This window comes from Taeniopygia guttata, chromosome 2 (genome assembly GCF_048771995.1).
Source record: "Taeniopygia guttata chromosome 2, bTaeGut7.mat, whole genome shotgun sequence".
Lineage (NCBI taxonomy): Eukaryota > Metazoa > Chordata > Aves > Passeriformes > Estrildidae > Taeniopygia > Taeniopygia guttata.
The window spans coordinates 144,646,149-144,673,176 of record NC_133026.1 but is presented as its reverse complement, the minus strand read 5'-3'; the positions used below and the strand labels follow the sequence as shown (position 1 = coordinate 144,673,176).

The 27,028-nt window shown below is 42.5% G+C and overlaps 1 protein-coding gene and 1 long non-coding RNA gene across 5 annotated transcripts in view; both read left to right on the top strand.

Moving 5' to 3' along the window:
- The first annotated feature begins 1,265 nt into the window (after positions 1-1,265).
- Positions 1,266-3,567, top strand: LOC116807909 (uncharacterized). The gene is made up of 2 exons (XR_004367185.2): positions 1,266-2,024; positions 2,917-3,567. It is a non-coding gene; the product is annotated as an uncharacterized lncRNA (long non-coding RNA).
- Positions 3,568-10,462: 6,895 nt separating this feature from the next.
- ZFAT (zinc finger and AT-hook domain containing) overlaps positions 10,463-27,028 on the top strand; it is a 113,849-nt gene continuing 97,283 nt past the window's right edge. The window contains exons 1-3 of one of the 4 annotated variants that reach the window (XM_072925029.1): positions 10,463-10,593; positions 17,061-17,222; positions 21,531-21,722. The gene's annotated coding sequence lies outside the window, so the exon portion shown is untranslated. Of the gene's footprint in view, positions 10,594-17,060; positions 17,241-21,530; positions 21,723-27,028 lie in introns of all 4 variants that reach the window. The other 3 variants (XM_072925028.1, XM_072925030.1, XM_072925032.1) reach the window with 3 other exon arrangements.

Here is a 27,028-nt window from a genome sequence, read left to right as displayed (position 1 = left end):
GGGGTAGAGCTTTCCATAGCCATTAATTCCCAGTCAGTCTGTGGAGCTATATTAAGCAAGGTTTCCAATAATATTTCCAATTAATTTTTAGGTAATAGCAGTGCATGGCATTTTGCAAGGAACGCTGAAGGCTGGTGGAGGTCCATTCATCAAAACCTGATGGGAACCGTGGCCTCTGTGGTGTACACAGATGTTCTGGTCTAGGGAAACACTGGAGAGAATAGTTAACACAGTAAAATAAAAGATCTAGCACAGTAAAATATTTCTAGCCATAAGAGGGTAAAAGCATATCTATTCAGCAGAGAGAGTGGAGTAATAACTAAAGATAATCTAATTACAGTCTGAAGTAAAAAAGGACTATTTTCCCCACAGCTTTCAGTGAGATGGATTACCCTCTGTTGTAGAGGGGACTCAGAAGTGAGCAGAGACTATAATGATCTCCAGCAAAGTCCTTCTGGTAGAACAGCCAAGGTGTGACAAAGGCGAGATTTGATGACAGGTTTGACACGCTGCGATGGCACCAGAGCAGAGCCAAAGCCATAGTGCTGACCCACTTGTGAATGGTCCTCAGTGTGAGCATACCAGACCACAAAAAAGAGAGCTGATGATGAAGGGTTTGTTTTTATTAGAAGACAAATTAGAACATTCAATTTATAAAATACAGGAAATTGGATGTTCTGGGTGAGAGACTTCAGCATTACAGTTTTTGTAAGGAAGTTTACCTCCATATGCCCTCCAATTATGAAAGGCCATGAAAATTTCTCAAGATCTTGCTCCAGCAAGCTCAGCAATGAGCCAAGGGGCAACTCCAATGGGAGCTGGCCTCATCAGCCTGGTGCTTTGGCAGGGTTTGGCCACATCCAGGGGCAGGCCATGGGACTGCAGGGTGGAGAAGCCAGAGCTTCCCATGCAGGACACAGCAGATCCCAGTTGGCTCCAATGGCCTCAGCACAGGGATCTGAGCCCCTTGGACAAGCAAGGGTGTCCTGATGATGCCCTTACTCATCTGTACTCATCCTTGCAGGATGTCCTGCAAGGACCAGGGAGTTGGACTCCAAGATCCTTATGGGTCCTTTTCAGCTTGAGATATTCTATGATTCTGTGACCATAACCCCCACTTCCACCCAGGGCAACCCTTCAGGCCTGTTTTCTCTGGCAGAGCAATGTCTGGGACCATCTGAGAGTTGTCTTCAGCTACAGCAAGATGAGAGCTGTAAAGACAGTGCAGACAAAGGCTCTCAGCCCTGGCAGACAGGATAAGAAGAGCAATGGCCACAAAAGGCACCATGGAAACTTCAGGCTGGACAAAAATGACAATTTTTTTCATTTAGAGGGTGATGAAGTCCAGCCATGGGTTTCCACAGAGAGGTTGTGGATTTGCTGTTCCTGGGGATTTTCAAAGGTCAAAGCCATGGCTTATCCCAGCAGGTGCTAGTACAATGCCTGCTTTGAGTGACTGGCTGGACCAGAGACCTTCAGAAGTCTCTTCTGACCAGCACTTCAATAACTGTGATTATAACAGCTGTAAAACAAAAATGTGGTAGACTAGTTTTGAAAAGTAAGGAAAGTAATATAACTCAGGAAGAATATTTGCAGCCACTGCAAAAGAACTCCCATGCTTAGAATAAGGAGTCTGAAGGTTAAATACTCCTGAGGAAAAACAATAAAGATGTGGTATAAAGAAAGTTGGTGAGATCATAAAGATAGATGACCTTGGTGGGTAACAATTCCTTTATTTTCAACATTTATTTTACTTTGCTCTGATTTTTAGGGAAAAAAATGCATTGTACTGTCTTTTCAAGGGAAGCATAGCAGGCAATGCTCCTTGCAGGAAAAGCATAGCTGGGCAACAATTGCTGTGTTCCTGCAATTGCTGGAGGGCTGCTGGGACTGGGATGCCTCCCAGAGCTGCCTAAGTGCTGTGTGGCAGAACCTCTACCCCATGTATTACAAGCATTTGGGCTTGGACACAGGTGGAGGATCCAAAACTAAGCAGAAGATTAGAGCTGCCATCTCACATCCAGGTATGTATCTAACTCATCTCAGGCAAAGGGTTCCCATACTATTGGGAACGAGGAGAAGGGGGAATCACAGCCTTCCTGGAGGCAAGTTAACTCCAGCTAGATCTGTGTGGTCCTGCCCTGTTGAGGGAAATGGCCATGTCTGGAAGCCCATGACCTCTCAAGTACTCTACTGGGAGAGGCAGAAATGGCCTGTAAGTGACCATGACTGAGACATGCTACAGATCCTGTATGTGTGGAATGACTGGCAAAGCTGCAAAGAGGACTTTGAAACCTCGGAGTGCAGCTGTTATCACAAGCAAATACTTCTGTCCCTCCAGTCTCTCTGAAAAACTGGGCCCACATCTAACTGAATGAGTTCAGAAAAGACAGGTTCAATGGGGACTAGGTGAAATTTTTGGAGGACTACAGGAATGGAAACCCTATTTTATAATGTCCTGTTTCATAAGAAGCCTTGCTTAGTCTGGTAGAAGAGTGGCTGCAAGGGAACATGACTGCTTTCTAAAAATACAACAAGGAGGGGAAAACTATTTAAGTGAAAAGCCAATTCTGGTAGAGAAACAGGTGCTATAAATTGTCTCAGAAAAAATTAGTGCAGATTTGTAACCAACTGAACAGGGAGGTGTAATTGCTGCAGTGTGTTGACAGTGGGGGGCATCCAAACTACTTTTGTAACAAAATTTGACAAGTTGAGCCTGCTCATGAGGCTGTTTGTAATAGCAGACAGTGGGACCCACTGACTCAGGAGTTGTTCTATCTCTAGCCCTGTGGGGCTGGTGTGTCAGAAGGCAGAGATGCTGTGACCCCCATGCTGTTCTGCCATCAGGGCAGAAGTACACTGTTCTTTAAACTGCTTTGGTAAACACAGCCTAAATGTTTTCCTTTGCTTTCACAGATCTCTTGTTAATCTCAACAGTTTGTCCCGCTGGTGTCCTGGGGTGATACCGTAGTCCAGCCAAAGGACCAACGCCTTCTTCTACTCATTATCATCTCTTTTTTTCCAACATTGTCTGATACTGCCTCTCAAGTAGCACACTATTCCCTCTATTCCTTTATCTCCATGTTCTCCAATACATCTGATTTGTCCTCCTTACTTATTTTCTTCTGCCCTGTGCTACATCTGCTTGATCTTCTGTGTCATAGTGGATCTCTGACTTCAATTCCCTGCTCTTCCACCATTGTCACTGCTTGTCTCCCACATCTTCCTGAAGAGGGGCTGATATTTGATACTCTTTACTTCCAACTGATAGTACATGGAAATCTACACCCCCACAGATTCCATGTGGAATGTGTGCCTAACAGGAGTATCATATGATGCAGAACAGAAACTAAACCAGAGCAGATGTACATTGACATAAGGTGTGACTTGAGGGACTACAACTGCTCACTTCTATGAATGGACCATCCGCCACTCCAGGAGATCACAAAGCTTGTTTTGGGGAACAGAGAAGCACCACAGCTGGGTGAGGGAGGATTTTGCTTGGAAATTTGCCTGCCTTTTTGAGCTGTTAGCCCTCTAGCTGAAAATAAAGTCCTGAATCCTCAATCCTTTGCTACCTAGCTCCTCCTATGTGGCTCCTCCTCTGGTGTGCAGAGACACTCTAAATTAGTTTTCAGCATGTACACAAAAAGAGCAAAACACACTCTGCTCAAGAAAACGTGTCAACTGAATGTCCATCAGAAAAGCATGATGATCCCATACCCCAGCATGGACCCTTAAGGCCTGGTCAGCTGGATGCTCTGCTGGCTGGGTCTCTGTTGGCTCTGCTGGGAATACAGACATCCAGCTCAGAGGGAAATGCCTGCACACAGCCCAGTTACATTTAGCCAACTGAAATGCATGTGCCAAGAACCACTGGAGATGCCCCAGGGTATCTCAAATGCATTTATGGGACTGTCAGAAATTGCACAGGACCTACAGTGACCTTGTGACATTCTGAAGCAGGAGATGTAGTTATCTAGGACATCTTAAATGGCACAGAAGTTTTATGTGTGGGCAAGTGAATAATGCTGTGTGTGTCTTAATCTGGAGCAAGATTGTGGCTGAAAAGCTAAAATAAAAAATTTCATGTGCATCTGAAGAAACCAAAAAACTGGTTTTGCAAGCTCCAGAGCTTCAGGGCAGCACTTGCAACTTGATATCAATTATCCACTAAAACCAACACAGACCTAAATCAAAAGGAATCACTCAAATCTCCAAAGAGGAGCAAAAGCAAAGTCTGAGGGAAAGGCAGGATCATTGAGTTATATCACAGGATAGAGTGGCTGAAGACTTTGATATTGTAAATAAGAAAGTAGTGTTAGAAATTGCCAAAACTGAGATAAAACCAACCTTGAATGAAAGCAGAGTGTTTGCTGGCTCAGAGATTTGAAATTAACTTGGCTGCTGATTCAATGGATCAAAAATTGCATTGATCTAATGCCTCTGACTTTCCACTTATGTCCAAAAAAATTTAACTTAAGTACAGCTCAACTGGAAGATTGCTGTCTGAACAATGCTTTCTTTCTCTTTTAATGGAAAATTTCAGCTCAATTTTTCCAGCAGTCCAAAACATCCTCTGCTTCCCACATTGTGAGATGACAACAATGCTCAGCTGTCTTTGGCCTGAGTTGTGGCGCCAGGCCAGAAAGTGTCTCAAGTTGTGAAAAGTTTTAAATCAACACATTTTACCACTAAAGATTGAGGAAAAACCGTTTCTAAACCATATGAAATATTCATGTCTAGCATCTTGTGAGATACCATCTGGTTAGATCAGACCAAAGCAGAGCTGATAGTGACAGAGAAACGCACTGGGCAGAAAGTGGGGAGTGTGACTTGAAGATTCATTGTTTCATGCCCTATAAAAGAGCACTACAAAATCAGCATCACTTCAGGAGCAATTAACTTTTCCAACAAAAAAAAAAAAATCTGAAATAAAAGTGTTGATCTTTTGGGCCTGTTATTAGGAAAATAATAATGTACTTCAGATAATATCATGATTCTCAAAAGGGCATTGATAATTAAATTGCAATTTAATATTTGCCTAAATATTAAAGTGTCTAAGAAAAAAAGCCAAACCCCCAAATTACCAAACATTCACTTCTACCATCAGCAAGAAGAATAAACAAAGAACAAATCCCGCTGCAGACATTGTGATCTTCCAGAATTTTATATTTACATTCCCAGAAGTAAATATGTCCTTTTATCCCTAAAAGCTCTTGTTCATGGGCATAGCACTTGGGAGACCTTATCTTTTCTCCTGCAGGAGTTACCTTTCTGATATATTACCTTGAGACAAATACTTTGCTCTGTTTCTTCTTCCCCTCTCACTTCCAGTCTCTTCCAAACAGCAACAGGTTTGCTGTGCCTTATACAATGGGACCTTCACGTGCTATTGCAATGTAAATAGTGGCAGTACAGGTGCAACTGTGAGTAGAAAATGGCTTTGATTATTCAGTTACAAGGTCACCCTTGGGTGAAAGGATTGCTGCATAAAACATTGCTGAACCATAAGTCTGTGGCTGCTGCTTGGTTACATAATAATGTAATTTCAAATGTACTGAAAGTGTTTAAGGCTATCCCAAAATCACCAAGTTTGTGGTGCAGTGGAGCATCAATGGTAAAAAGGTCCCATACAGGTGAGTATGAATACAGAGATGCTTACTGTGCTGGGGATTTCCCCACTCTCTCCCTGTTGTTGGCAATTTACCCCTTCCTTTTCTCAAGGTTAATTAAGCTTCATGCCCCTTTGGAGAACAAGGAACTATTGTACCTGGCTCCATGAAGACAAAGAAGGTAGCAATTAAATGGCTGTTTCAGAGCATAGAGCTGGAATCAGGACCAGGGTGCTCTCCTTTCCTTGTCTGCATACCTTGTGAGAAATCCAAAATGCTGCCCCTTTAACAGCAGTGTCACTCACACAGTATGGGCTCTGCACAGCCTTTGAGAAGCAGGAAAGAGAGCATCAAATGTTCCAGCCCACTTAATATGAAAGCTGCCTATAATAAACCTTTGGGAACATATAAAACAGACAGGTCAAATTACATAGTTACATAAATATCACCGGATTTCTGGCATTTAGGAATAAAAAGGTTTTCATCTGTTCAGTTTAAAAGTGCCTAAAACATCCATGCATTATGTTAAAATCTAACATTAAATGCTTTTCTTTTTGTACTTTCCAAAAGCTTAGCTAGAGACAATTTGGACACAAACTTCTCCTTAATAACATAAATATGTATGCACAAGTAATTTGAGAGAGTGTGCCATTGCAAAATATTTTATATTCACTAAAATGACAGTTCTTATCTAGTTTTATCCACAGAAACCCTTGAAGAAACAATCCATTGCTTTTTAAAAGCCCCGCTCAATTCCTCACTTTCCCATCCATCTTATTTATAGCTCTGTCTTTGTAAAGCACTCCAGGATCTAGGAATGAGAAGTGCTTAAAAACCTCTGAGAGCCTGGATTTGAAATCAGCAGCACTTATGGATGCTATGCATATGAAGGGAAGGCCTGAGTGCAACAGCCTCAGCATTCAAAATCAGCCCCACATCAGTGTCCTCGTCAACAACTTTGCTTTAACCCAGCGCTCACTCGACATCTGTATAAATGCACCAAAATGCCTCTTAGCCCTTCTCCCACTTATTTTCGACAGGCGTTTCACTGTGTCTATGAGCAGGGATCCTCCCTCCCTGTTTTCCCTCATTGCACAATTGGCTTTCCATGGGCCTTTCTGGCAGCTCCAGCCCTTTGGGAAAGCAGAGTTCATTCCTCCCCTCCTCTTTCAGCCTTGCATTGAGGAGGAGGTCTGTGGCAGGGACTCGATGCAGCAGAATGTCAATGCCAGAAGTGGCTTTTCTCATGGAAATCAGGTGCAGGAGCCTGGCATTTTTTGTGCAAGAATGAGAGACCTTTGTGGGTTGGTTTTTTGTTTTGGTTTTTTTTGCCCCCTCCCTTTCTGGAAGATTATATTTGAACCGATGAGCTCTGGCTCTCTCATGCCTTGTGGGTGCCAGATCTTTCCTCAGGACTGATTTCTCCATCTCCTCCCTCACCTACATTGTTGTGCCATCTCATTTCGTCACGTCCAATTAGTCATTATGGGCTTATCTTGGCTTTTTTTTAAGATTTCATGGATAAAAATGCCAAGAAGTGTATTTGATTAGAATTTACTCATGCTGAGGAATGTATTTATGTCCCCCACAAACACTGCTTGGCCCCTGGGGAGAAAAGAAAGGGCTTTCCTTGCTGAAGTGGGGAGCAACAGGACATGTGCAGAAAGGAAACATTGAGGTCATACTGATAGATCCCTGCTGGCCCATTTATTTATGCCCTTCCTAAAAGTTTGCTTTTCAAAGTCTTCCTCCTGATTTGGGAGTCAGTAACATGGACATTGCACTTTTTCAGCATTTAAAATATGAAAGTCCAAGTCCTGGTGTTTTGATACACAGTTTATCCTGGCTGACAGGCACATCCAGCCCGGATTGTTATCTGGTACCGTAGAATAATGTCACTCCTGGCTGCTCCTGACTGGCCAAACTCATCCCCTTCACAGCCCTGCAAGCTGGCCACAGTCAGGATCATGGCTTGGAGACTGGAATTAACGGAACCCATGAAAAAGCAAATTCCAGCAGAGCTGGCACCAACCAGAACCGCTGTGCAAAGCCAGCAGATCCACGGATGGCCTCCCAGGACAGGCTGGCGTCACCCTCACTGCCCACCACACAAGAGTGGCCTTCCACCCAAACAGTCCTGCTCTGAACAGCAGCCAGGTGCAGTGTTTTCACAGAATATTCTGATTTGGAAGGGACCCACAAGGATCACTAAGGCCAGCTCCTACGTGAATGGCTGTGCAGGTATGGAACCCACAACCACAGCATTACCAGTCAGTAACACAACACTAAATCCACTTGGGCTGATAAGAAATAAGCCATGTCACAAATTCAGTGATAGCTAAAAATGTCTCTTTAAAATTACTTCCTTATTAAAACTCTGTCTTTAAATGACAAGACCCAGATCACGCATGAATTCACACCGCAGATCCTGGTCATGCCGTGATAGGATTTAAAGTATTTTTTTTAATACTCTGGAAGAAAGGCATTGCGCATTTCAAAGGCAGGAAAACTGTATCCGTGCCCTTTTATCCCCCTTCAGGAAAGGGTTGATGAATATATCTCAGCTTGTATTTTTGATGAATATAGAACAGTATTTCTGAATGAATATTCTGGTTGAAATAATTTCAAATTTGTCACAGCTCCAAAAATGACAGCAAATGGCACACATAAAGTATACAGCGTACTCTGCATGTCGGGCAGATGAAAGGCAGTGTAATTGCTAATTGATTGCGTATTTACATATCATGCCTGTGTACTTATCTTGACTTAAAGCCTGAAATATGTAACATGCTGATAACGCACACACCTTTCATGAAACAAAGTACAAACCCAGAGTCAAACACTGACTTTACACACATTGCAAGCTGCACATGCTCACAGCTGACAAGTGTGTGAAGCAAAGCATTTACATCTAAAACATTTATGCACACATTGTGCACTGAGGCATTGAAATATGCAGCCTTCCATATGTTATACATATTACATACATGATTTCCATGCCAAGTATTTTGGGAAAAGAAAAAGCAATTACCCATATGTTCTCTAAACAATGGGAACGTGCTGTAAGTTGTGGCACTGGAGACTCAGCTTGATCCCCAGGGAATACTTAAGTGCCATGGGATGTGGAAGAACACTGGAGATGGAAAGGAACAGGCAAACTTTGATGGCACAATCTGGGTTCATGTAAATGTGTGCATAGAAAAGGCAGCATTTAAATTCACAGAACAGAACCAGATAGAATCAAAGAGAACATCCTGAGCTGGAAAGGAACACCAAGGACCATTGAGCCCAACTCCTGGCCCTGCACAGCACAATCCCCAAGAGTCACACCATGGGCCTGAGAGCATGGTCCAAACTCTTCTTGAACTTGTCAGGCTTGGTGCTGTGACAGCTTTCCTGGAGAGTCTGTTCTGGTGCCCAACCACCCTTTGGGTGCAAAACCTTTTCCTGATATCCAACCTAAACCTGCACTGACACGACTTCAGGCCATTCCCTTGGGTCCTGTCACGGGCCACCTGAGAGAAGAGATTGATGCTGCTCCTTGTGAGGAAGCTGCAGAATGAGGTCTCGTCTCAGTATCCTCCAGGCTGAACAGAGAAAATAACCTCAGCCACATCTCATATGGTTTCTCCTCCAGACCCTTCACCACCCTCATGGCTTTTCTTTGGATACTTTCTAATGGCTTCATGTATTTATATTGTGGCACCCAAGACTGCCCCAGCACTTGAGGTGAGGCTGCCCCTGTTGTAAATGTAGGTGAACCCAATGGGAAGATATGATGATGTCTGACTCAATTCAGAAGGCTGACTGATTTCTTTAGTATAATTATGCTAGAATACATTAATATACTATGTAAAGGAAGATACTAAAGCTACATACTACTTTCTCTGACTCTAACTGTAACACAACTCGTGACCCTCTTGAGAGTCCAGACACAGGTGGATTGGACTGGCCACCAGGCTCAAACAATCCTCACCAGAATCCAGTCAAGCAATCACCCCAGGTAAACAATTCTCCAAACACATTCCACATGAGAAAAACAAGGAGTAGAAATAGAAATTGTTTTCTCTTTCATGTCTCTCTGTGCACCTCTATGAAAAATCCTGAGAGAAGGAGAAATGTGCTGCCACACGCCCCAGCGCAGAGCAGTCACAGAGTCCCCTTGCCTGGCTGGCCCTGCTGTCCCTGGTACCCCCGGGCTCGGGTGTCCCTCCTGGCTGCCAGGACACTCACGTTCCACTTGCCATGACCAGGACCCGCATTCCCTCTCCCTGCAGGGAGGAGGGAAGCACTGACTCCATGAAGGGCTGAGCGCTCACGCTCCCACATCTTGCACTCCCCGGGCACACCTCCCCACAGGGACACCAGACTGTGTCTGGCATTCAAACCCTGCAGCCGACAGCAGCTCTGCTCCAGGTTTGCTTAAGAAAAAAAAAAAAAAAAAAAAAAAAAATTGCCCCCAGGGGCCTTGTTCTTTACTGTCTCAGAATCCTGCTTGTCCACTGGGAAAAAAGTATATACATATACATACATATATATATATATACACACACAGAGATATACACACACACACGCATATATACATACAGATATACAATATAAATACATGTAATGTCAATGTTAGCTATTTATGATCGGCCCCGCGCCCTGAGGGTGACACCGGGGGGGGGCGGGGCCGAGCCGCCCCCGGCGCGCGCTCATTGGCCGCGGGGGGCGCGCGGCCCCGCCCCTCCCGCCGGTGGGCGCGTGCGCGCGCGCGCCCGGGGTTGGGGGGCGGGGCCAGGAGAGGGCGGGGATAGGTTGCCATGGCGGTGACGTCAGAGGGCGGCGGGGACGGGCGGCGGAGACACGGAAAGGTCAAACGGGCGGCAGCGGCGGCAGCGGCGGGGCACGGCCGGGCACGGCCGCTCCGGCAGCCTCCGCGGGACCCGCCGGCCGGCCGGCGCAGCCCCTCGGTCCCCGCCGCCTCCCTGCACAGGTACGGCAGGAGCGGCGCTCCGGGGCCGAGCTTGGGGCGGGGGACAGGCGGCGAGCAGGGTGCCGGGGCTGGGTCGGTGCCCGCCTGTGGGAGGACGCCGGGTGTGGGGTCCCCCCGCGGTGCGGGAGCCGCGGGGCGCTCCCTGCGCTGTGCGGGGTCGCACGGGAGCCCCGCGCCCTCCCGGTGTTCCCCCGTGCCGGGTCCGAGCCCGGCGCTGTGACCCCCGTGACCTGCCAACAGAAGCAGGGTTTTTTGGTTTTTTGGTTTTTGGTTTTTTGTTTTTTTCCCTGTGGGCCTTAGGGAGCGCTGCTCCCCGCCCCGGCCCCAGCTTTGCATAACTTGTCTCCCAGTTGGCTGTCCCTTCCTCCCTGCACTTTGCCCTTGCCCGGTGGTCTGTGGCGTGAGGGAGTAGAACTATTCAAGGACTGCGTTTTATTTCTCCAGGGAAAGAGCTGGGTCACAAACGAGGCAAGCTGTCTAATAATATTTATATGTATATTCCTTTTTTCCTCCGCAGCAGCCCAGTGTGCAAGCAGGATTCTGTGACAGTACAGAACAAGGCCCTTGGGTGTGATTTTTTTTTTTTCTTTTTAGCAAACCCTGGAGCAGAGCTGCTGTTAGCATGTAGAGTTTGAATGCCACAGGCGGTCTGTTGTTTCTTCCTGCTGAAAGAATAATTTAGAGGAGCAGCAATGGCTCATTAATAGAAAGTATTAGTTGCAGGAAAGCAAAAGCAGGTGAAGTTTCTTACTTTACCGCTGACTTACTCTGTGACCTTGGTTCAGTCTTTCTGCACCAGTCAGTCCTCTCATTGCTTATGAATTGGGAATAGCCGTGCTTTCCAAAAACGTTCTGTGCATAAACATACTAATGACTGTGAAATGCTTATCTGCTGTAGTAATAAAGGGTAGATAGTGATGCTATTTCTATCACAGAACCAGAAAGGTTCTAGGCAGGATGTGAACTGTAGTAGCCACACTTGGATGCTTAAAAGACATTTAATACCCTGTGATATTGCATGATTTGCACTGTGGTCGTCTTATGTTTCATATTTTGATGTAGTGTGTGCTTTTGAAGAGCTGCTATTTCACACTGCAAGTACTTTAAGGATGGCTTTTTTTTCCACTTCTGTTTGGAACAAAGCTGTGTGGTGTCCTCTTCCACTGCTAAGGAAACCCTGTGAATTTCTAATGTAGTAGATTATCCCTGATAGTTGACATCTCTGGACTACATGGTGTTTTTGAAAGGAAATACTAAAGGGAGTGACAGTAAGTTCATCGTACCTGTAATAAAAGGCAATATTAGTTTAAGGAACAGTATTTTTCTCCTCATCTTATAGGATGCTCTCTGTGGAAAATCAGAATGCTTCCTGTATTTTATAGGTAAAAACCTAAATCCAGGAGTCCTGAAGCTGAAGGACTTGACTGTCATGGTTCACACTGCCTGAAGTGCAGCCGCTGCAATAGCAAATGGAAGCAGCCAAGCACAGAGCTGGGAGTTGCTGCTGCAAATCCTGACCTGAGTGAAATAAGTTTTCTCTCTTTACAGTTTTGCTTAATACTGACTTGTGCAACTAGATTACTCATATTTTTTTCTATTTTTTTTATATATATTGTATAAGGATACACCAGGAAGAAGCAATGTTTGCCTCATACATTGGGGATTTTTTGAAAGTAATTCAATACATAGTGTCTCACTTAGCTATTCAATTTAATATGAAACTTCCATAATCAGATTAACGTTAAATAGAAAAGCTTTTGTGTTGAAGAGGAGGTAAGCACAACCTGGTTGGGTTTGGTTTGGGTTTTGTGTTTTTTCTTTTAAAGAACTTGAAAGCTGCTCTGGTAGAATAGCAATTCATTGTTAATTCTTAATATGTAGGTGCCCTGGAAAAATCAAATACCTGGTTTCATAGCTACCCTTAGGCATCTTTAATTTATGCAAGCAGGACTCTCTGAGTAGCTACTGTAAGTCTCATTGACCTTAGTAGGTTTGCAGAGGTCATGTTTTAAAATGGGTAAGTTGTGCCTGAACTATTTTCTCAGTAAGTTTTAGGAGCAAGTGTTGTTTACACAATTACATGCTTTTTCCAGTTCTCCATTACATTTTCTGTTTTTCTTTAGATTCTTGCTCATCTTAAAGAAAACTCTCATTAGGAAGAAGTGCAGGTTTTTGAAAACAAGTTCCTTTTCGAGATCTGGCTATAGCAGAGCAGACAGTGAGGTTTTACAAAGAGCCAGAAAGGCCCGTGTTGGGTTCAGAGAAACTTGGCCAGCGCAAGCCAAATGTACACGAGTGACATCAGCATTTTCTGAGCCATTTATGCTGTTCACTTGTGCTGGTTCCCAGCAGTGCCTTGTGTCTTATGTAAGCTCACACTGTACATCCTGTCCTGCTGTTCTCATGCATGATAATTCACTGGCGTTATCTTACAGGAGGGGAGAGCTGCTGCTTGTCTCAAATGTCTCCATGCAAGTTTCCTATGAGCCAGGAGCATAACCGTGTCCTAGGAGACATCTGAGGAATAACTTGGAGTGAGACACAGCTTGTCCCCTGCTCCTTTTGGTAATAGAGCTGTAACCACTGTGAAGTCATCTGACGGAGGTTTTGCTGGACTGAAGCCTTGATCTGTATCATATGTAGATGGGCCACTAATGCAGTTTTGATGGCTGGTGATAAAACAGCCATAAAACCCAAAGGACTTCAGTGTCAACAGAAGCCTCGATAATATTAAGACTGGAAAATAAAGGCTTTTATTACACTGTCACTGCACACTTCTTGTTACAAGGTCTTTGGGAGGAATTGTGTCTTCAGATGCTGATCCTTCAAACTTGTCCTTGCAGTTAGCATTTAATCGTGTAATGAAAGTATTGCCACTTGATGGGTGAAATTGAAACAAACCCTCCATTATAAGCACTATACCCAAACACTTCTTCTGTTTTTCTTGCTTGCTAAATCTAGCTGAAACTTGCTGGCATAAAATTCTGCAGCAAAGCAACGTGCATAATCTATTTCTAAGTAAACAGAGCACCTTCTTTGAACAGTGTCTAATGTTTCATACTTCAGTTTCTTTTGTTAGTGCTGTAGCAGTGTGAGGGAGCCAAATTCCTGGTTACCTGTCTTGGTGAATGTGCTTGTCCTTGTCTGACTCCATGTCTTGTTTGGAGCAGCTGCAAAGTTTCCTTATGAGCACTGATCTGGCACAGCTGTGTACAAGACTGAGATTTATAGCTCTGTAGGGGAACCACCTACAGAGGGAAGAAGGGTTGACCTGGAGAAGTGCACTTGGAAAGGAATGCTGATGTTCTCTGTGGAAGTAGCAGAAATCTTTTCCTGTGACTTTCCAGAGTGACTTGCCCCATACTGCACAAAACAGTTTCTCGTTGTAGGGGAGAAACGAGGAATGCAAGACTTGACAAGGGGACTGGTTATCTAAAAAGGAACAGGTGCAGTCCTCAGACACTGGAAAGCTGAACAGATTCCTTTAAGTAAGCTGTTCTTGCAGGTTTAAGGACATTTATTGGCAAAACATCTAAGAGAAATTTGAAATTATATTTTGAGAAGGAAATTGAGTTACCAGTATTACTTTCATTGACCAAAGATAGGGATGCATGGACTTTTCCTAGTGTTTTTTTTTTATTTATGTAGGATATGCAAATATGTTTTAAAACCATATATAGGAGAATAGACAGCAATGAGGTTGTATTTTAGAGATTTATAGCATCTGTAAGAACAAATATTGTTTAAAAAAAAAAAACAAACTATAAAACAACAAAAAAGACCAAACTCCCCCAAAAAACCCCAAGCTTCAAAAGTACTTTCACATGGCACATTCAGGATTCTGTTAATTATATTATTACATATATTATGTTGTGTGACAGATACTTATGTAAATATGAAAGTCCATATAAATGTTGTCATGAATCAGTAGCTTTTTTAGTAGATGTGGGCAAATAAAATGTGGTCTGGATGCTTAAATCTGCTAAAATATTTACAAGAAGCCTGGCTCTTGGAAAAAAATTTCCCACCGGATGCAGTGGGTGTCAGGTCTAAAGGTCAGCAACAGAGAGAGTAAAGAGAAGGATCTTTTGCATTTTTCTCCACGTTTTTCAAACAAGCCATGTGTAAAGAAGTAGAAAATCTTTCTTTCTTTGTTTCTTCCTAAATTTCTGAGTGCTAACAGGCATTTGCAGGTTTGTTCATACTTCAGCTATTTGTTGTGAACTTTTTTCTTTAAGAGAGGAGAAAAAAAATCCCAAAACCCTCAGTGCAGTTAATACATTCATGAACTCTTAGCACGGAAGTTCCTGGTGTAAATCATAAAAGCCAGATGGAGTTTTAAGTGACTGTCATGTACAACTTGGGGAATGAACATTCCTGATACTAACAAAAGGGCCAGATTGGAGCTACACAATTAATCCCAGTGTCCTTTTCAGTGCATGATAAGATTTGGCTACAATAGCCATGAGTTAATAGAGACAACTGTCAAGTTCTGTGAAGCAGTGGATTATCTACCTAAAATAAAAATACCTGTGTGCTTACTCTGATATATATCTTCTGGTGATTAGGGCTCAAATTGCAGTTTAAATGGGGAAAAAAATGAGAGTGAGCAGTGGCTGCCTTTGTCTTGAATCTACCTCCTGTCTTAAATATGTATGTAAATATATTTATACATATATTTAATATGTATAATTTATCTGCATTCATAATATATCTATATAAATATTTTTAAAGCAAAAGATAAATATGTAGGGTTTTTTTGAATGTCACATGGCAAAACCTTTTCTAAATTTGAGTTGATTTGAAATGTAATGCCTGTGGAGCTCCAGGAAACAATTTTACAATGCAGTTTATTCCCTCTGTGTAGCAGTGTCCTGAAGGAAATGTGCAGAGAAGTGCTAAAAAAAAAAAAGGCTTATGAGATGGCACAAAGTGTGTGTCAGATACAGACAGGAGGAGGAGTGGGCAGATGGCAGTCAGTACAGAACACGTGAATAATCAGATTGAGAACAAGCTGAATAGATCGTCAGTATGCTGGTTGCATGCTGCTGCATTTTGGGTTTGGTGAACGTGCTGGGGATTTTTTTGTTGTGATCAGTGTTCATACTCCAGAGAGGTAAAAATCTTGAAGCTAGAAGTGTATATGAGGGTGAAGGCATGCCCACCAGAGTCACAAGAACTTCTGGGACGAGGGAGAAGTTAGTGCTTTCAGAACTATCAGGGGCTGGAAAACATTAAAAAAAATCTGTTCAGTTTGTTATAGACTTCATCTGCAAGTTTATTCAGATCTACCTTTGGCATGCATGACATGGAATTATATTAAAATGATTCAAAATCTTAGTGCCTGAACCTGTGGTATGGTAGATTGGTTTATTTTTCTGAAAAGGTCTGGAAGGCAGTAAGACTTATTTGTGATAAATTGTTTACATAACTTACTTTATCTAATTTATTGGAAAACTCTGGGTGGCTGTCTGGCCTGAGTGTTCATTGCCTGGCTCAGAGGTCTTTTCCAGATCGTTGGTTGGATGCCCTGTTGGAGCATGGAATGGAAAGAAGAGCAGGAGGGGATGGCTGCACTGGTGAATGATTGATCCTGTAACCTCTAGTGCAATGCTAAGGATTGTAGAAAATAAGTAAATCCAGAAATAGAACAAAAAAAGCCCTCCTTTCCTTCTGAGTCTTACTTGAAAATGGTTATAATATCAATTTATAATAATAATGTATACATATGAAAGAGAGTGTGTTGAGATCCAGTTGATCAGTAGTAACTTGGTTCTGTTTGTATTTGTTTCAAAATGTTCCTGCTTTTTTCTTTCTTAGAAAGTTCCATAGGCTAGAAGAGTAGTGAACTGGTCTAACTGGAGAAAGCCCCACTTCCCAGAAAATGCATTGTCTGAGCTGGCAGAATGGAAGGATCACAACACACCTTTCAGTTTAAAATTTATTTAGTATAGATAATTTCGCATGCCTGCAGTTATCCTTTAGTAGTACCAGTTTGCTCCTTGTACACTGTATTAGCATGCCTCAGTCTGAACAACAGCAGTAAAGAGTCTTAACAGCACAAGAAGGTAGAGCAAATGTAGTCTGTATTTCTGCAGAAGTGAAGGTTAGAAAGATAAAGGGAAAATGATTAAAATATTCACAAGAAGTGCCCTAGATAAGATTGTTTCGTGTCTGAGGGCATGGTGAATCCTGTGGGAATGAGGAAGCTAAAAGGCTGTTTAATTCTGATGTTTCACACTGAATCAACATGTTAGATATCAAAGTGGTATTAGTGAAATTTGTAAGAACATGGGCATTTTATGTAAAGAATACAGCAGTAAAGTAAGTTAGTCCAAACCAAATCCTTTGCTGTATCCGAGCTATGCAGAGAATGAACATTGGAGGCTTAACGTGAGTATAATAAATCAAACTGCCAGCTGAGCCTCAGAGGGCTTTATTCATGCACTTCATTGTTCTCTCTGCAGATACAACAGGGTTCAGCCAAATGCAGGGCTGCAGATGTTCAGTGTTTCCCAGTGTTCTGAAGGCTGAGCTGGTGTCTGTGCCTTGTCCAAACTGCTCCGTTCTCCGCTCCGAGTGGCCATGCTCTGCCTTTCATGGGGACTTACACATGCAGAAATCACAGCGTGAGTTTGCAGTTTTGGGTGAGTGGGGAGCTGTCTTGTGTACTCTTGATAACTTCCAGGAAAGGCTCAGATTTGTAGCTTCTGGAAAGTGCTTTTTGGCAACAGAAGATGCCCTGCTGACCCTTTGCAGCTTGGCAGAAAATGCTTCTCAGCATATGAGTTTCCAAGCACCTCTCTGAGTACTTCTTGGGGTTTCTGGCACAGAGCAGGTTTTTTAGCTTTCACCAAATTGTCTCCTTTCCCTATATCCTCAGTACAAGGCAAACAAAATAGACTTAAGGCAGACTTATTAAATAAGATTAAAATGGGAAACCAAAGGGTAAAAGCAGAACAGAAAGAAAATTGTGTTCCAGTTTAACACATGGTGACACATCTGGTTGTTCTTACCTAGAGTTCTAAAGCAGGTCTTTGCTGTTGGGCCTGACAAGACAGTAGTAGTCTCTCATTAGTGTTAGATTTAAGTATTCAAAGTTAAAATTACTCAGTTTTCCATCACATCTTCCATTCTTTTACCTCATCCTCACTAGGACTTTGACTGGAGGTGGGCATCTTTGTGTTGAAAGAGTTGCTTTTCCATTTTGTCCATATTCATTTTGCTGGCCTACTGGTTCATGTTTGATATGCATCAGTACTTTAATGAACTTGCTTGCAACATGCTCATATGATTAGTATAATGTGTTTTGTTAACTCCATGTTTTCTGAGAGTATCTTGAGCATTTTATAGAGACCTCATGTGATATATTTTTAGCCCTGCTGATAAACTTTAACAAAATCATCTGATTATATACAGATCATGCTTGTAAATAAATATTCTTTCTCGTTTTCTCCCTAGTCTGCTTCTTTTGTAGTTTTGCTTATCTTAAATTATTGTTCAGTAAACTTACCCAGTAAAACTTTAACTTAAGAACAATCAATATTTCACTCACATGTAGAACGATAAGTAAACACATTTTTTCCTATCAAATTAGGTTAAGATAAGAAATACTACAGCTAACTAATTTTTAATATTAGTTTGACAGGTGTGTACTTTATCTCAGTACAACAAAGGCAGTGTTCAGGAATGTTTTCTTGGTGGTGGTTCTGTGAGCATAACCCTTGGTTCTCCCTGTAGGTCAAGGACAAATTTCACACAGCCCTTTGCAGTGGGATAACTAAGCTGTCTGCTGACAGGATCAGGTACTTTCAGGTCACTGGAACATTGGGAATGTTCTGGTATCTGGACAGCCAGTTTCTCTGCAACCTGCCTCTCATCTGTTCTGAATATATCAAGGGAGTATTTCAAGGAAATGCTAAGGGAGGTGAAGGTGACTTCTTGGGCTTTATGAAGATTGGTGTGCGTATCTCTAGCAGAACAGAACCTGCAGTGTTCAGACTTGACTCAGCTGTGATACAAGACAGATTCATTAACAAGGAAATCTGTGATATTTTCTTAAACTACTCATCTGTCCATTTTGACTCCCTTTCTGTTTTTGATTACTCTAACTTGAAAAAAGAGTTGTCACATCTGATCCAATGATTTTAATATTATTAATTACAAAATAAATGTAGTAGTTGATATCCTTAGATATTATGTGATTAGGCATGATTGTTTGGTCTTGCATTCTTCACTTGATTTCAGCTTGCATGACTGCTTTGAGTTCAGAAACCTAATTAAAATTTTATGATGAGTTTTTTGCTTTGACTATGGTGACTGAATTACTTGTCTTGATAAACACACTAGTTAGATCAGGGTCTGCTAAGCTGATGTTTCAGTTAAGAGTCAGGTTTTGCCAAATATTAACTAGAAGCAGTAAAATCTCATCTAAGTTTAATGAATCTGTGCCCTTAAACATTCCTTGGTTCTAACAAACTGATGGAAGCTGTGATTCTGTATGTTAATGTGAAATGCATATTGCAAGATCAGGGAGAAGTCTGTTTGTTGCTCTTTTACGCAACACGAACTTCAGTATGATGCTCCTTCTTGTAGTTAATAATACCTGACTTCTTGCTCATATAGAAATTAAAACAAGACCTTTATTTGTGCAGCTTGAATCACTGTAATGTGTAATACTACTTTTAAATTTCTCCTGAGAGTATTGGACATCCCAGTGAAACCAAACCTCTGTTGCAATTTTCAAAGACTGTTAATAATAATTTTTTTTTTGGTGGTGGTGGGGAGAAGGGGTAAGGTTTTCTTAAGTTGCCTGCTTTAAATGAAGTGACTACGAGTTTTCTGTCAGTTTACTGATACACTACAAATGTATTTTTTAATAGTTTAGACAGTTTATAATCTGCTGGTAACTTGAATTATGTGGCTGTTCGCTTCAGTCATTTATTCCTCCTCTGTACAATCAAGTCATTTTAGCTATCTGGTTAATCTTTGAACAGATGGGACTTGCAGATCATTGGAGGCTGAAGCACTGTGGTATACAGGCTATTGATAACTCTGGTGTTTCCTGTCTTTCAAGCTACTGGTTTAAATTGTAAAATATAATTAGCTTGAGGTGTTGTACTTTTAAGTAATGTTTTAGTTAAGTTGGTGTTGGCAAGATTAAATATTAGCTTTCACTTGCGTACAGAGCTTGACAGATTTTGCCAACTATAATTTTGTTTCTTGCATTTAAGTGGAGCCTAAGGCAGCTGACTATGGCTTTGTGCAAGAGTGGTGAGTTTTGGTGCTTGAGTTTATTGTACACAAATGACTGGAAGGCTGTGTTTGCAGCATTTCCTTAAGTGTGCATTTGTAGGTCCCATTGTACAGATTCACTTTTAGCAATTTTCACAAAACCTACTTGTTCTAGAAATGCTGCTGATGATTTCAATCATCAGCAGCATTGAAATCATGATGCTTTTTGCTCTAGCACCAGCTATATTTGAATGCTTTACATTCTGAAAGAAAGTTAAAGACTTTACATGAAGTTGATTTTTTTAATGGAATTAATTGCTCAGAGGAATTTTTTGTGATTTTTACAGCGTTTCTATTGAGCTAATATGGTCTTGGCTCTTTCAACAGGTGAAGTAAGTCTTAAGGACTGTTGCATCCTTGCAATTCAAACCTCTTCCTGGGGACATTGTCTGGTTCATGAACTGAGTATGGCAGGATTCCTATGAAGAGCCATATGTTTGTTTATTTTTCTATTTTTGTAAATATTTTTCATATGAAGGGGGCAGCTTTAATTTTTTTTTTTGCTGATTTGTTGTGGTTCATGCCTAGCTTTAATGAGCTTTATTTCAGGCTCTTATATATAAAATAAAATCTTTAGTGCAGAAAGTCCAGATTTAATGACATTTTTGTGTGGGAGCTCTATTCTAGGGCTTGGCTTGCATCACTGATGCTAATTCTGCAGAGCTGTATCCTTGACCTAATGAAATAACTGATGCTCATGTGTCAGCAGCACGCGTGTCATTTCCAGTCAGTGAAGGAGGTTAGAACCACATCCTTGGGTGGAGGTTTTCGCAGATATTTTTTGGGAATATTTGTATTCAGCAATGTGTTATACCAGCAAAGTCTTCAAGGAGATTTTTGCCTGAGGTGCTTTAAGAGGCTTCTGACTACTCAGAAAAGTTTTTGTTTATTCTTGTGTTCTTTTGGTTTGCCTTGACCTCCCCAAGGGCTGGGTGCTTTCGGGACTAACCTGCACTGTACCAAGTACTGGGAAGTGGGGCATTGGGAACAGAAAACAGACTTGGGACTCCTTCCAGCATTTAGGAGAAGTGATTGCTGTGGAATTGCTCAGCTGATTTCCATGGAGGTGGAGTCTGCTGACCGTGTTTGGCACAGAAGCCTGTGGGAAGAGCTCCATGTTAATGTGCAGTGTTAACAGAGGAGGCTGAAGGACAGTGTTCAGACTTGCAGTGGGGGTGAACTTCGATGCAGAGAGTGAAAAGCAGCTTCATGTTCTTCTGGTGATATTTTTTGTTTTCCAAATGTCAGGTTCCTCTTGCAAGACAGGGAAGTATTAAAGCTGCATCTAAATGGTTGCAAAGTTAATACTACATTTAAGGAAGTGTGGTTTTGCCTAATTAATTTTTTGTTGTTTACCCTTTCTCTGAGATCTGCATCTTGATCACATTACTGTTCCCCACTCAAAATGTTGTTAGCAAATGTCCTTAGTATTGTTGTCTTTGTAGGGAGCTGGGGAAAGGGAGGGTTCTGTTGTGGTTAAACAATTCACCTATTTGGTTTAGCACTGCAATGCCACCAAAACAGGCAGTCCTGGCCCCTGCAGTACGCTCCTTTCAGTGCTGAGGATTGAACTGCTCTCCAGTGATTGAAATCATCTGCTGGCTATTGCAGAAAACTCATCTGTTTTCCTCTATTTTTTCCAGGATTATTTTGTAGCTAATATAGTGGTTGTCCAAGAAAATTGCATCATGGAATCCAAAAAGTCCTGCAGCGGTAGAGGAACTAGGAATCCCTTAGCTGGAAGACAGAGAACATGACTACCCTTCTGTCACAGTGCTTTTGCCATGTTCAATTTAAACCATCCTGAAAGTGTACTAGTAGTCGGGCTCTGTGATGTGAGTATTCTTTTCATAGTTTTGGAACAGTCATTGTGCAACAGCCTCCCTCATTAAGATAATTATAAAGCAATACTAAGTTGCATTAAATGATGTTCTTGTTGCACAGTTGTTTTCTGTTTGAGGTACAACACAAAATTCAGCTACACATAGTTGTTATATTCTTGTATTACTCTGTATTTCGCAGAGCTAATAAAAATTGCTTCAAGATTAACTTGAAAACAACTGTGTGTTGTTATCTCCAGAATGCCTGTCACTGTAGGCTGTGTACTGGCATTCTTTGCTGCTGATCCTGCTGAACATGCAAGTCATGTTTTAGAAGAATCAGAATTGAAGCATGTGCTTCCAGACCTCACCAATGGGTTTGGTTTATGGATATTTAGACCTTAGGCAGGATTAGAGGCTGTTCTGAAGTGAGATACCCTGGGGTACATGTAGTTTAAATATTGTCTTCTGTACACACTGTGGTTTCGCAGCTCTCCTCCCATTGCAGTACTCTACCCACTAATGTGGGCAGAGGGTTGGGGTTTGTGTTTTTTTTGGAGACCTGCTTTAGTTAGTGTCATGGTTTGATGCTGGCACAATGCCAGCGCCCCATGAAAATACAACTTACCAATCAAATGCTGTGAAATGTGATCAAGAACAGAGCAAAGCAGGCCAAACTTAATAACAAAGGAAAAAAAACTTTATTACACTACTACTACTACTATAAAAGGAAAAGAAAGGAAAGAAAAAAAAACACACAAAATTCGAAATGAAAACCTCTCAAAACATTTCTCCTCCCTCCACCCAACTCCACCAAACCCCAGCGAGACCCATTTGGATCCTTAATCAAGTTTTCACTCTTCAATATAATCAATACTGAATCCATCGGGGAAGAGAGGAGTCCCTCTTGCACCATAGACCCCCAGGAAACACAACTGCCACCTTTTGTGTTTCCAATGTCACATGTGGCACCGCCCAGACACACCGGCCAGTGTGACATTCTCTTCTCCATGTCACAGTGCTCTCACCACCGTGCATGGACAGAGACTGCTTATAGGGCCCCTTTAAGGATGCTTTGCCAAGGACCAACAGAAACAACAGTCCAGTATCACAATTCGGGACTAGAGTCCCCCCCATTTTCCCCTGGGGCCGAGGGTCCAAAAGACAGAGATCGCCTTCTCTTCTTCCTGAAGATGGAGGGCATCCTCACACCCTCCTCAGCTCTCTCTCTGTCCACTCCAAAATTGGTAGTTGCTGCAGAAGGTCTCTTGGCCCACCAATGCATCCCCCTAAAATGCAGTCCCTCTTGAAAAGAAAGAGTGGTTCAGTCTATGGTAAACAAGCAGAGTCCAGCTAAAAAGCCACTCTATCATCTGCCCCCAACCTTCTTCTCTAAACATCTGAGGTTTCAAGCTGTCTCTCTTTTCTTCAAATTCAGGAGGAGTAATATTTCATAAAGCCTTCATTTTTCAGGAAGGGTTAAAAGTCCCAACTCCCAAGGATGGCTCGCTGCCCAGGCTCCAGCTCCCACAGCCCGGCTGGGCACCTTGCGGCCCCCCCGCTCTTCTCCTTCCCTGCGGCAAACTGCTGATAAAACCACTGAGTCTCTTTTTCTCTCTTGGGAGATAGAGAGACTCTGGGGGGAGTGGAGACATCCCAGATTTCTCCACCCTTCTATCTGCAGGGGGCCAGGTCTGGTTGCAGCCCCTCCACCCTTGGGCCTACCTCCACAGGCCACATGGCTCCCCTCCCCCACCCAGCCCGGGCTGGGGGGGGAGGTCCGTACCATGCGGTGACCGGAACCAAAGAAGGACGAGTCCTCCTGGGAATTCCGCTTTTAACCCCTCTGTGTTCTCAGAGGCGTGTCCACCTTCAATTGGTCACCCCAAGTGTCAGTATCTAAACCTGACCCCTGACTGGTGAACCTCTTCCTTCTAAAAAAAAATTCTCTTCCCGTGTCAAACCATGACAGTCAGTTAACCAAAAAGTATGAAAATCATTAGTCAACGCAAGGAAGAGAGTTCATTTTAGCTTCTAATCTTGATAAAATTGAGTAGCTCTCATTGTTAGTTTGAAACTTGGTGACAGTGTGGGAATTTCAGATTTGCTGCACCAGAAGTACCCAAACCCCTGGATTTTAATACCAGGTAATGATGTCGGTTTCCACTTCACCAAGCTATTTCATTGGTTGCATTGAATTGTTGCTTAAACTACACTGTTGTGGTAATAAGCTGTAGGAACCAGTTCTTCTGAGTTACTTTTAAACTGTTTGTTTACTGTAAATGGTTTAATTTTGATTATTACAGAGGCCCTGCACTTGTAATGTGACTGAAAAATAGTTTGGGTCATACTGTCCCTTGTCAGTATTTAGTTTATGATGGTTTGAGAAGCTGTATTCAGTACTGGAAGGAAACAAAAATGAGATCTTCTGGGAAAAAAGATGGAGTCTGAAAATTAGTCGGTCCTTAAATGTAAGGCATCCCTGTGTACTGTTTCAGAGTAACATTTTAAAGTTTTCGTGTTCAAAATAGGGTATTGTAGGAAACAGTCTGCTGCCTTTTTCAGTTTTGAGGGAGTCCTTGCATGAAAGCTAAGTAAAAATACCTTTCATATTGCTTGTTCTTTAATACACTGGCATAAAGTTACAATCTTGAAGGGTTCTTTTTCTGGAAGAACATTGAGTCATCTACAGGAGTGACCATTGGTTTGTCAGCATATTTAAATACAGTAGGCTTAGGTATTCAACTTCTATTTTCTCTGTAATTTTTTTTTTTTTTAAATATTTGGCTTCACCTAATAAAAATAGTGTTAACATCAAGTATTTGTGATTTCAGAACTGTTGGACCTGCTGACCGTGGAATCTATTGGTAACACCTGGTTATTTATAGAAAAGACTGCACTGATGTGATCTATGAATAGTTAGTTCTATATCCAATATTGACTTCATTATGTCTGAGGACAATTACAGAAACAAGGCTATAATTGCTGGAAGCATATTACAGGAATTAATGAGATTATGGAGTTGCAGGTGTAATGGTCAGAAGAAGCTTCTGGGGGTCTCTGGTCCTGCCACTCATTCAAAGCAGGGATAGAAGTAGCACTGGGTGAGGTAAGTCATGGCTTTGACCTTTGAAGCTGTGAAAACCCTCAAGAGCAGCAAACCCATGGCCTCCATGTGAAACCTGTGCCTGCTTTTCACCACCCTCCTAGTGAAAAAGATTGTCATTGTGTCCAACCTGAGTATTCCATGGTGCCTTTTGTGGCCATTGCTCTTCCTTATCCTGTCTGCTAGGGCTGAGGGTGTTTGTCTGCCCTGTCTTTACAGCTCCCATCTTATTGTAGCTGTAGCCACTCTCAGAAGGTCCTGTTGTTCTGTGTGCTAGAGAAAGCAGGCCGCTGTGGGAGATGCCCCTGAGGCCCTTGACTACCTGGGTACCTATGGCTGGACCCTCCTTGGTTGCTCAGGCTCCTACTGGAGTGGGGTCCCACCTGGGCACCAGATGTGTGCAGTGACCCTGTCAGCGTCTGGCCAGGCAGGGATCACCCCCTTCCCGCTGGCTCCTGTTCCCTCTGGTGTCTGCCCCAGCACCTGGGCCCTTTCCTGCAGAGCTGGTGCTGTGCCAGCCCTCCCCAGCCTGTGCTGGGGGGTGTGGGGATCTTCTGCCCTGGGGCACAGCTTTGCTTTCCTGCCCTGGGCCTGATGAGGTTTGGTTTGGCCCCATTCTTGGGCTTGTCTGTCTGTTTGTTTGTGGAAGTGCTGCCATTCCCTGTGTGATCCCTCTCTTCCCTGCTCCCCTCCACTTTCTGCTCCCCTGCCAGTTTGCTGAAGGTGTGCTCTGCCCCAGCTTCCTGGTGAGTGTTTGCAGCTCTGGGATGGCCCCTGGAGCCCTGCCTGGCCGAGCTGAGCTGGGTGTTCAGCTGCTGGTTGCACTTGTGTGATCCAGAGATCTGGCCAGTTTTCCAGGCCAGCTTCCCTTCTCTTCATGCAGCTGTAGGCACCTCAGACTCCAGGTGAGTCTGTGGTGGGAGACCTGTCCTGAAAGTTGTCCTGAAGTCAAAGAATGTTCTCTGGGCCATTCAACTTTCATCAGAGCCCCTCGGGAGTTGGCTGTGCTCTGCCTTTGATAAATATTTGTTAACTCCTTAAGATTATCAAAATTAATTTCATCCATGCTTTTTCCATGTTCCTTCCAGAAGGTGATGGGGCTATTGTTTTGAGTTGTCAGGCACAAGGATGGTGGGAACCTCCTGTGAATGCCATAATGCTTCAGTAGGTGACAGCACTCACAGACACATAGTGTGATTCATGGGGTGTCCTGTGCAGGGCCAGGCATTGGACATCATGATCCTGATGGGTCCCTTCCAAATCAGGATATTCTATGATTCAATGAATCTTGGTGTAATGCTGCATAGAATTTAGAAAAAAACCCCTAATTTAGTAGTTGGTAAGCAAAATTTTTAACAGTCAGTATGAAAATCAAAAATTTTTTTCATTATTTAGGAAAAAAAATTCCAACTAAATGTTACTTTTGTCTTCTTCAAAAAGTTGTATGCCTTGTATTGTATTAGTCAAGTAACTAAATTTTAGCTCTTAGGTTGTTCCAGGTAGGGAAACATAACTCAAGTTTATCTGTAAAATTTATGAACTAGGAAAGTCTATTTTAATTCTTGTTTGTTAAAAATTATTGAAAGAGGTAGCTTGATTCTGGGGGAGATGGTGTTTGAGAGGCTCTGAAAGCAGTAATTTTACAAGCCTATTTGTCAGATCTGATGTAAGAATGATTCTATAATATGGAGTTAATGTTTTCAAAATGAGCTGCTTGGCCAGCACACTGTGTCTGGTTCCAATTACTGTCAGTAAATCCTGAAAATTATTTACTGAGAAGGACTTGGTGAAATCTGCATTTTAAATAGAGATAATCAGTATGAAAGTAGTTAAAAGGAGTTTTGTAATATTTCATGCTGTATGGTTTTGGTTTTATTTTTGAGATTGTTGATTCTGAAGTGGATGCCATGTCTGTGCTGTTCTGGCGTGAACTGTTTCCTCTGTGGAAGTAGGATTACAAGTATGCTTAAAAGAATGGATCTCCTGAGTATTATTGCAAAACAAGTAATTGACTTTGTTAAAAAAAAAAAACAACACAAACTTCTGCATAAGAATAAAGATATTCTGTAAACCCAAGTGCTGTGCACTTATCTGATGTTTGTAACTTGCATTCTTGCTGGGTTGAGCTTATTTTCTTTGGAGTAATTTTAAAAAGTGTATATGCTCTGGGAGCAAGGTTAGGATTGATACCATTGTATAGATTGCTTCTCAGTCT